The sequence below is a fragment of the Balaenoptera physalus genome, assembly GCF_965194825.1.
Source record: "Balaenoptera physalus genome assembly, chromosome: X".
NCBI lineage: Eukaryota > Metazoa > Chordata > Mammalia > Artiodactyla > Balaenopteridae > Balaenoptera > Balaenoptera physalus.
Genome location: NC_138903.1, coordinates 40,192,299 through 40,201,929, shown reverse-complemented (window position 1 = coordinate 40,201,929; position 9,631 = coordinate 40,192,299).

The window sequence follows — 9,631 nt, the reverse complement described above, 5'->3', positions numbered from 1 at the left end:
GTGGGGGATGGAAGAGTGGTGAGTAGGGAAGATGTCTGAGCAGATCCTTCCAAAAGGTTAACTTTTCAGCCATGTTTAAGGTACCATGTTGGCTTGACGGTTGTTAACATTGTGATGAACGGCTGTTAGATGAAGCAGTGGGGAAAAACTAGACCTTAACACAAGGAGCGGGTAGCCGAAGGGTCTAGGTCCTTTACTGTACTCATAGCGTGCTCATTCTCCCACTAACCAGTGGTGTGGACCCAGTCCCTATGTCTGGCTTCAGGCATCCTTCCTTTCAGTTTCTGAAGTTGTATATCTTTGCATAAACATATTCTGCAAGTACCATTTTAGCTGGTTCATCACTGCTGACATTAAGTTAACAGCATTTTGGGGCTTGGCTAATATTATCTCGCATTGTTTCCAAGCTGTTGAGTACATTTGTTAATTTTGCATTTTTTCACAGTTACTGTTATATTGTTATATTGATCCACAGTTCATATAAACGGGTCAATGACTCACAAGTGGTTCGATGAAAATAGTGATATAAATGCTCCAACTTAAAATAATGTCATAAATATAATCAACAAGCTCCAATTTAATTTTGACTGTGAGTCTGTAAATGCCAGTACAAGTGAACCTGTTAGTGATGATTTCTGACAAGTCGTTGAAAAAGAAAAGTTTGATTTGGAACTATAATGAGCAATATCTGAAAACTGGATTTTATTGGACCTGTGATCTGTTTAAACCTTCCCAGGACACAGTCTATTATGTAACTTTGTTAAATAGTGGGATGAAGACATTGAAACTCTTGTCATCTTTCAAATCACAGTGACCTCCCTGGTAAATTTATTGTGTTTCTTCAAAGCAAGCATAAAATAATGCTTCCCATTATGTAAATTACGAATTTTATACCTCAAGATAGAGAAAAGACCAACCTAAAGGGGCACAATTCAAAGTTGCCCTTCTTTTTTTTTTTTTTTTTTTAAAGCAATCCCTCCAGGACATTCTTTTTTTTTTTTTAATTAATTAATTAATTTTTATTTTTGGCTGTGTTGGGTATTCGTTTCTGTGCGAGGGCTTTCTCCAGCCGCGGCAAGCGGGGGCCAATCCTCATCGCGGTGCGCGGGCCCCTCACTATCGCGGCCTCTCTTGTTGCGGAGCACAGGCTCCAGACGCGCAGGCTCAGTAATTGTGGCTCACGGGCCCAGTTGCTCCACGGCATGTGGGATCTTCCCAGACCAGGGCTCGAACCCGTGTCCCCTGCATTGGCAGGCAGATTCTCAACCACTGCGCCACCAGGGAAGGCCCCAAAGTTGCCCTTCTTGTGGCCAACACACACATAAATCACATTACTTCTGGAAGCTTATAAAAGCCAGTTCAAAACTGATGATACATATGATGCTCGAAGAAAAAGCAGATTCGCTACTGGTAAAAATAATATCACGTACTAGGTTGGTATTTTGCTTTACAGTGAGGTAAAACCACTGAAGTGTCCAGTATGACTCAGTGCTTAGCAAATATGCAGCACATATAGGAAGAGGAAGGGCTGCCTGACAGCTTGCTCGGGTTCTAACTGATAAGTCGTACTATAGGAGGAGAGAGGTTTCGTTCACCAGTGGTTATTTGATGAGCCACGACGTAGCCTAGCAAAGTGGGAGGGGTGTACCTGGAGCAGGTTCAACCTGATGCCAATCCACACCCTCCTGTATTTGTAGAAAAGAATCCGTGGCAAACAACCAAACCACCAGAGTTCGGCTGCGTTGCAAGAAAATCAAAAGCTCTGTGTGTGATTCAATCACGTGGTTATTTGGCACCATGTGGGAAGAAATGAGCAGTACGTAAAAAACTAGAAGCCTGCTTTTCCATACTGAAATACGCTCTCTGGTGAGGGGAAAGTTGCCCACATGAGTTTGGGAAACAAGGAATGTGATTACAACAAAAAAAGCCTTTGACACAGCTATAATGTCAGTAAAGACCATTTCGATGATTTCAAATGGCTTGTTCACATAGCGTACCTTGGTCAAATAATCAGTGTCTTGAACAGACTGAACTTGTCACTTGAAGGCCTGTGTTTAATCATTCGTTCTACAGCTATGTACTGAGTGCCAGCATTGTGCCGGATGGATGGTCAGACAAAAAGCTCTCTCAAATTCCCAGTCTTTGAGTAACACAGTATACAGATGAACTACCTACATTTCCAAAGTGGCCAGTGTAAATTATTTTTTTTCCTTCAAATTGTAAAGCAAAAAATATAATTTTCTGTATACGAAACAACATGTTCAGTGGTCAGCAGGACTTATATAGTCATAGGGGTGTAAATACCTAGTTGATCTAGCCAAAATGACAATGTGACTATATTGACAGAATGGCCATAAGTGGAATGGGAGTCATGCCTGTATGAAAGAGGTAAATCCTCTTTTACTATAGAGGGAAGTCAATAGGTAGGGCCTGAAACTACAAAATCAAGAATATTTGGAGATATTTGGGTAAATACAGTCAGTTAAAAGAGTTGAAAATTGTTGCCTCTGGAGATACGGGCTTGTGGGACTGGGGAATTGCTGTTCTTTCCAACAATCCTTGTATAACTGTTAAATTATAGGAACATAAACTTTGCTTTAAATTTTTAAAAAAATGTCATAGAAAATTTGGAAACAGAGAAAATCATAAGATAAAAATCCCATTTCACCCAGTCATTTAAATCCTATCCAATAGCTTCAAAATGGTTTTAAAACAACTCTAAAATGGCTTTAAAATAGCTTTTTAAAATCAGAAGATTGGTATGTTTATCTTTTTCACTTTTCAATGATAACAAGAATGATATCTTGCATGTCAATATTTGAAATCTTTTTTATGCAAAAAGAAACAAAGCTGCCCCACCAGGAAAGTAGAGTATCTGTTAAAAAACAAGCTGCTAACTACCTGTTATAAGAAAGTAAAGCATAGTGGCACTAAGTTAGATATTTTTTTAATGCTTGCAATGATTTTCAAAATTCATCTAATGCTAGAATAATTATGAGTCTGAGAAGATAGAAATGAACTCTACTAACTGCACCTTATAGAATTGAGGGACCTGCATTTCCTCCAATATGACTTTTCAACTGAGAGACTAAACCTGCATAGCTCAACTTCCTCCTCCCACCCTCCCACCTTCCCCCACCTCCATTTGTGGACTATCTGGATCCAACTATAGGTGAAACAAAGACTCTGAGTTTATATCGGTCTTTAGACAAACTTCCTTCTTAATACTTAGTTTTCCCAGTGCAGATGACAATGGCTTAAAAACACACACACACACACACGCACGCACACACGCACGCATGCACGCACTCTAATTTGGGGAAGGGTTCAAATCCAGAGGAAATGAATTGGCTGCCTGCCCCGGGTGGGGTATGATCCCATTTAGCTCCTAGCCCTGGAGACACAGCCAGGTGATTATGGCATAGCAGATTGCTGAAAAGGCTGGTCTTTTTTTGTTTTGTCTTGTATGTTTGTTTTTAATGGTCTGATGTTCCGGATGTTTCTCCATTGAATGTAGGGTCTCAAAACTCAGTGCAAGAGATGTACTCTCAAAACACCCTCAAAGAACAGACCCACTTCCACCGCTCCATGAACTGTCAGAATGCACTAGATATTCTGGAGTGAGAAATGTTATTTTGAAATCTGCTTATGGGCAGGAAGACTGACATCAGTGAATGGGGCTGTTGGCAGCTTTCCTGTCTCCTGATATACTCAGGGCTGACTGTGCTGGTCACATGCTTGCTTTTAGTTCCCTGAGGAAGTGTGTTGAGTTATAGAGAAACTAGCCAGAAAAGATAAGCCACAGACGGAGTTTTCCCGGGACCCATAAACAAGCTTTGTATAGCCTCTGATTAGCCAGGTGCTGCAGCAAATTTTGTCTATGACTTTAAGGATTCATATCTGATTGAGAGTTATTTCCTTACTCCACCATCTCTGACTCATGTGAAAAATGTTCTCTTCTTTATACTCTTTAACAATAGCATGTTTACTGATCTGAGAAGAGTGCTGCTTTCATTTTCCTTTTGTTAAATGATTGGGTGACATTATTATGAACCTTGTCTTTTTCTTCTGTGCTTTTCTTTGAAAAATGAATGATTTCTCTCTTGCTCTCGGCCTTTCTGGTTACAATAAAAGAAGATGGCTTCCCAGTCTCCTTTTCCTGCTCCTGGGCCATTAAAACCCGACATTTTTGGAAGGAGGTATGAGACAGTGTGAGTTTAATTTCTCCAGCATGGCTATCTACTCCAGACAGAACCAGGGAAATTTGGCTTTATTTTTTATTTCATTTGTTTCCTCGTGCAATTGACTTTCTTCAACCACTGTTCTCCTACAGAGATTATTTTATTTTACATCCCGGGATACTATAATTTGAAAAAGAGCAAGATAGCATTGTTAAAGAGAAAAACCATAGGTCCAAAATGGCATCATTTGTACTAAAGCCCATGAAACCAAACCTAGATTTAATACCTAAACTAATTGCCATTTCCACCTTCACCACAAATGTAATCTTAATCAACCAGTATGTAATTTTCTGGTCAGCACCAATGAGGTAATCTGCCAGCTGGGCCCTCTCCATCCCCCAGAGGAAGAAGAGGCAATCTGCATGATAAAACCCTTGCAATTCCCTTTTCCCCAAAAGGCGAGGTCCTGCCCTAAATATAATCCTTTCTTTTCTTTTGCTAATAGCTCCCTTGCCCCACCTTTCTATAAAAACCTCCCATTTTGTACAACCCCTCTGAGTGTACTTCTATTTGCTAAGTGGGATGAATCATTAAATAAGACAAATTAGATCTTCAAATTTACTTGGTTGAATTTTTTTTCTAACAATATTTTTAGCAATGCTGTGTGCTATTTACAACTATCATTATTTTAATATTAACATTAGAGGTAAAAAATAATCAGCATAATTTGACATTCCTGTCCTTTGCATAAAGGAAAAACTTAATAAACATGGTTTGAAAGAATGAATTAAGTAACTAAATTATTCTTTACTCAGTTTGGACTTGTAGAAATAGTTCACTAACTGCAGAGTGGATAACTTATTAGTCATGTCTACTTTGCCCCTTCACCCTTCCCCATATGTAGGTTTCTACCTTATTAATGGGTCTCTTGTTGTTAGTAACTTTAGAACATCATAAGACTTGAATTTTTTGCTTTGGCAATAAATTTAAAATGGTCAAACATTAAAAACAATATAAAAAGGTATACCTAATGAGAAGTCTTACTTCCCATATCTACCTACCCTGTTCCTCATCCTCAACAGCTTTTATTAGTGTTGAAGAATAGCAGAATATGCCACTTCAAAATATGCCTCTTTGGCCTAAAGATTATTTTCATCTGATTATTTTTGAGAGGCTGCAGACACAGGAGAAACTCTGAAAGCAGAGTAGAATTTACCCTTTTTTAAGGGAAATTTACATTTATAAGGGAAATCTCCATTTGTAGGGGTATCTTGCTCTCTGTACCTAAAAGAGAAGGGTGACTCTAAATCACAAGAAACTCAGTGGAGGAGGCACCTGACTTGAATCTGCATAACAAACTTCCCCTTGTTTACTGTGCTTTTCCTGATAACTTCCCATAACTGACCTTCCCAGTCCACAACATCTTTCCTTTGTCTTTAGCTGGAGATGGTATTTAAGGTGATGGCTTAGGCCATTTTGGGGGATTTTACTCAGTTTTCCTGGGTATCTCCCATGTGTACTTGAGGTATATACATCTTATTAAACTTCTCTTTTTCTCCTGTTAATCTTTTTATTACAGGGGGTCTCACACAAGAACCTAGAATGCTAGAGAAAAATTATCCCGCCCCTCCCCCCACGGTTTTGGCAACCCAGATGGGACGCACTGAGATACACTACTTGCTTCAGAGCCTGCAGATGGAATCCTGGAAAACTGGAAGAAGCCAGTGAAGGGTAAGAATTCTTACCAAAGTCAGCTCTCTGTCTGTAGTTCCCAGTCAAGAGAGAAAGGTAAAAATTTCATGTTGTCCCTTCCTCTCCAAATTCAGATGAGCAGGAGAAAAGCATTTGTAAGACTTAGTTCTTTGGATTGTGATGCTGGTTAAAATTTGGTTTTGGGGTACCTATTAGTTATTGAGCTTTTCCCTCCCAGAGACAGCCACTGTTCTCCTGTTTTTCTCATTGTATGTTCTGAGAACTTGGCTTAGCTTTCTGCCTGCCCAGGGCATGGAGGTTTTTGGTTCTGCATATGCAGGTGGCTCAACTGTCAGGTTGCGGGCACTGAAAATATGGCCAGACAGAATGTGGGTTGCACCCCATTGGCAGCTAGCATGTTACTGACTTGCCAGCTCTCAGGGGAATTGTCTGTATCTTTCTTTTGGTTGTCTTCGGGCATGGCCCTAGATCTTGGGAGGATAGTATCTTTTGCGCTCTCTATGGGGTAGGGACACCTCTTGCATCCATGGGTAAGTCATAAAGGGCTAATTGGTTTTGGTTTTGAGTCATTTGATAGATATGCCTTTGGTTTAAAAGAAAAAGGAAAAAAAAAAGTTGTTCAACACTTCCAGGGATATTTACTGTTTGTCCTGACTGAAAGTGATAAGATGTTTGATAGAATTTTTTTTAAGTACTCTATGGTCAGAAGTTGGCCATATTGGAAGCTGATATTCGGAGTTTGATAGGAACTGTTTTTTTAGATCTTCTACCCTAAGATAGGTAGACCAGAAAATTACATACTGGTTGATTAAGACAGGAATCTTTTTTTTGTCTTTGTTGCTGCACGCGGGCTTTCTCTAGTTGCGGCAAGCAGGGACTACTCTTCATTGTGGTGTGCGGGCTTCTCATTGCGGTGGCTTCTCTAGGCACGTGGGCTTCAGTAGGTGCAGCATGTGAGCTCAGTAGTTATGGCACATGGGCCCTAGGGTGCACAGGCTTCAGTAGTTGCGGCGCATGAGCTCAGTAGTTGTGGCTCATGAGCTCTAGAGCGCAGGCTCAGTAGTTGTGGCGCACAGGCTTAGTTGCTCCACAGCATGTGGGAACTTCCTGGACCAGGGATCAAACCCATGCCCCCTGCAGGAGGATACTTAACCACTGCACCACCAGGGAAGTCCCTAAGATAGGAATCTTTTGATTTCCATCTTAGTTGGAAATCTCCCTGATGTAAAGAAGCAAATTGAAGAGAATGTAGTTGGATCAGCCCCTTATATCACTCAGATTGCAACCCAATTCTTTGAGGAATTAAAAACAACTCTTCTGGGGGCTTCCCTGGTGGCGCAGTGGTTGAGAATCTGCCTGCCAATGCAGGGGACACGGGTTCGAGCCCTGGTCTGGGAGGATCCCACATGCCGCGGAGCAGCTGGGCCCGTGAGCCACAACTACTGAGCCTGCGCGTCTGGAGCCTGTGCCCCGCAACAAGAGAGGCCACGATAGTGAGAGGCCCGCGCACCGCGATGAAGAGTGGACCCCGCTTGCCGCAACTAGAGAAAGCCCTCACACAGAAACGAAGACCCAACACAGGCATAAATAAAAAAAAAAAAAAAAAAAAACAACTCTTCTTGTCTTACTAATTGAGTATAAGAACAGAAATGCAGCTCTAAAAGCAATTTAAAGCCCATCTATCCTTTTTACCAACCCCAAAACCTCCCCTATTCATCTCAAAAGGCTTGTAGATATTATAAAAGATCTGGACTTTGGAAACAAAATCCTTCTTGGAGAAAGTTACATCCTTCTTCTGTGCCTTTGAGATGTAAATATTCTACCTTGTCTTCTCTAGGAACCCAGAGCCATCTCTTGGAAATGCCAACTACAGGGAGGTAATTCTTATAAGAAGGGGAAAGAAAAAAAAAAGAAAGAAAAGAAAAGAAAAGAAAAAAAGAGGGGCGATTTGGATACCAGGGAATGAAAATCTTAAATGTCTTCTCCATTAATATTGGTAAAAAACTTTAGCCATCTGAGCAGGTAACTTTAACTTATGCCATCTGCCAAAAACACAATTCGGACCCAGCTGTTCTTTTATAAACTAGTGAGTTTTGCATTGTTGTACGTGTTTAATGGCTAAAATTTTACAGCAAAAGCTGTAACATCTCTGTTTGCATCTGTCTTTATGTTTCTGTATGTCAGATAGATAGATAGACAGATAGATAGATAGATGGACAGATATGTTATAGATGTGTGATTTTTCCACCTCTGGATGGTATTGCCAAAATTAATTTGTGAACTTTATTTAATTGGCTTAAAGAAAAAGAAATACTTACATAAATTAAGTATGCCTAAAACTCTCAAAAATATAGAAACTAACCCAAATGTTTTTCAAGTTCATGTGATCTGGGACAATCTTAAGTAAATAAAAGCTGGTTTAAGTTTGTTGATTTGATTAAAATAGGCATGTCTTCAGAGTTATCAGCATTTAATATAATGCAGACACAGAACTTTTATTCTAACCAAGTTCACTAGTAAAATAAGTTCGTGTTATCCCTGTTAGAGAATTCATTAGCAAGAAACTAAAAAACTTAAGATGATGGTTATCTGTTCAATGTCTCATGAAATTTTTATGAGTAATCTAAACATAATTGTTAAGAACAAGTGAATTAAATGAATGTAATTAAGATAAAAGTTTATAAATTAACTTTTCTACAACAATTATGTTTTATGGTATGTTTACTTAAAAATAGTTTCTAAAATCTTTTTGGTAACTTGAAACCTTAGAGCGAGACTAAGTTAAGTTAAATGATGGATGTTCATTGAGTATACAGATTATCTCTAAATAAGATTAAATATTGAAATATTAATTACTGAACAAAGGTTTATCTACTTTTGACTTTTTACAAAGGAATGAAAGATATTTGGGTTTTTCAGTAAACATGTTTTGTAACTCATTGAAAAATTTACTATGAGGAAGAACATGCTTCTAGAAATTATGAAATGTATCTGTAAATTTGCCAATATAGAGAATGCTGGTGTAACAGATAGTTCACAAGTGCTTACTTAGTTTTCACTATCAATTAAGGTTTCTAAGGGTTAAGAATTCTAATTAGTATATGTAATTAAAACTACTAGAAATACAGGCATAGCTTGTTTTATTGCGCTTTGCTTAATTGTGCTTCTCAGTTGTTGTGTCTTTTTAAAAATTGAAAATTTGTGGCAACCCAGCCTCGAGCAAGTCTATTGGTGCCATTTTTCTAACAGCATTTGCTCACTTCATGTCTCCATGTCACATTTTGATAATTCTCACAATATTTCAAACTTTTTCATTATTATTATGTTTGTTATGGTGATCTGTGAACAGTGATCTTTGATGTTACTATTGCAACTGCTTTGGGGAGCCACAAATCAATGATGAACTTAATCTATAATTGTTGTGTGTGTTCTGACTGTTCCATCAACCAGCCGTTCCCCCATCTCTCTCCCTCATCTTGAGCCTCCCTATTAACTGAGACACAACAATATTGAAATAGGGACAATTAATAACCCTACAATGGCCTCTAAGTGTTTAAGTGAAATGAAGAGTCCCACGACTCTCACTTTAAATCAAAAGCTAGAAATGATTAAGCTTAGTGAGGAAGGCATGAGATACGCCAAAAGGTAGGCCTCTTGCACCAAACAGTTAGCCAAGTTGTGAATACAAATGAAAAGTTCTTGAAGGAAATTATAAGTGCTACTCCAGTGAATATACA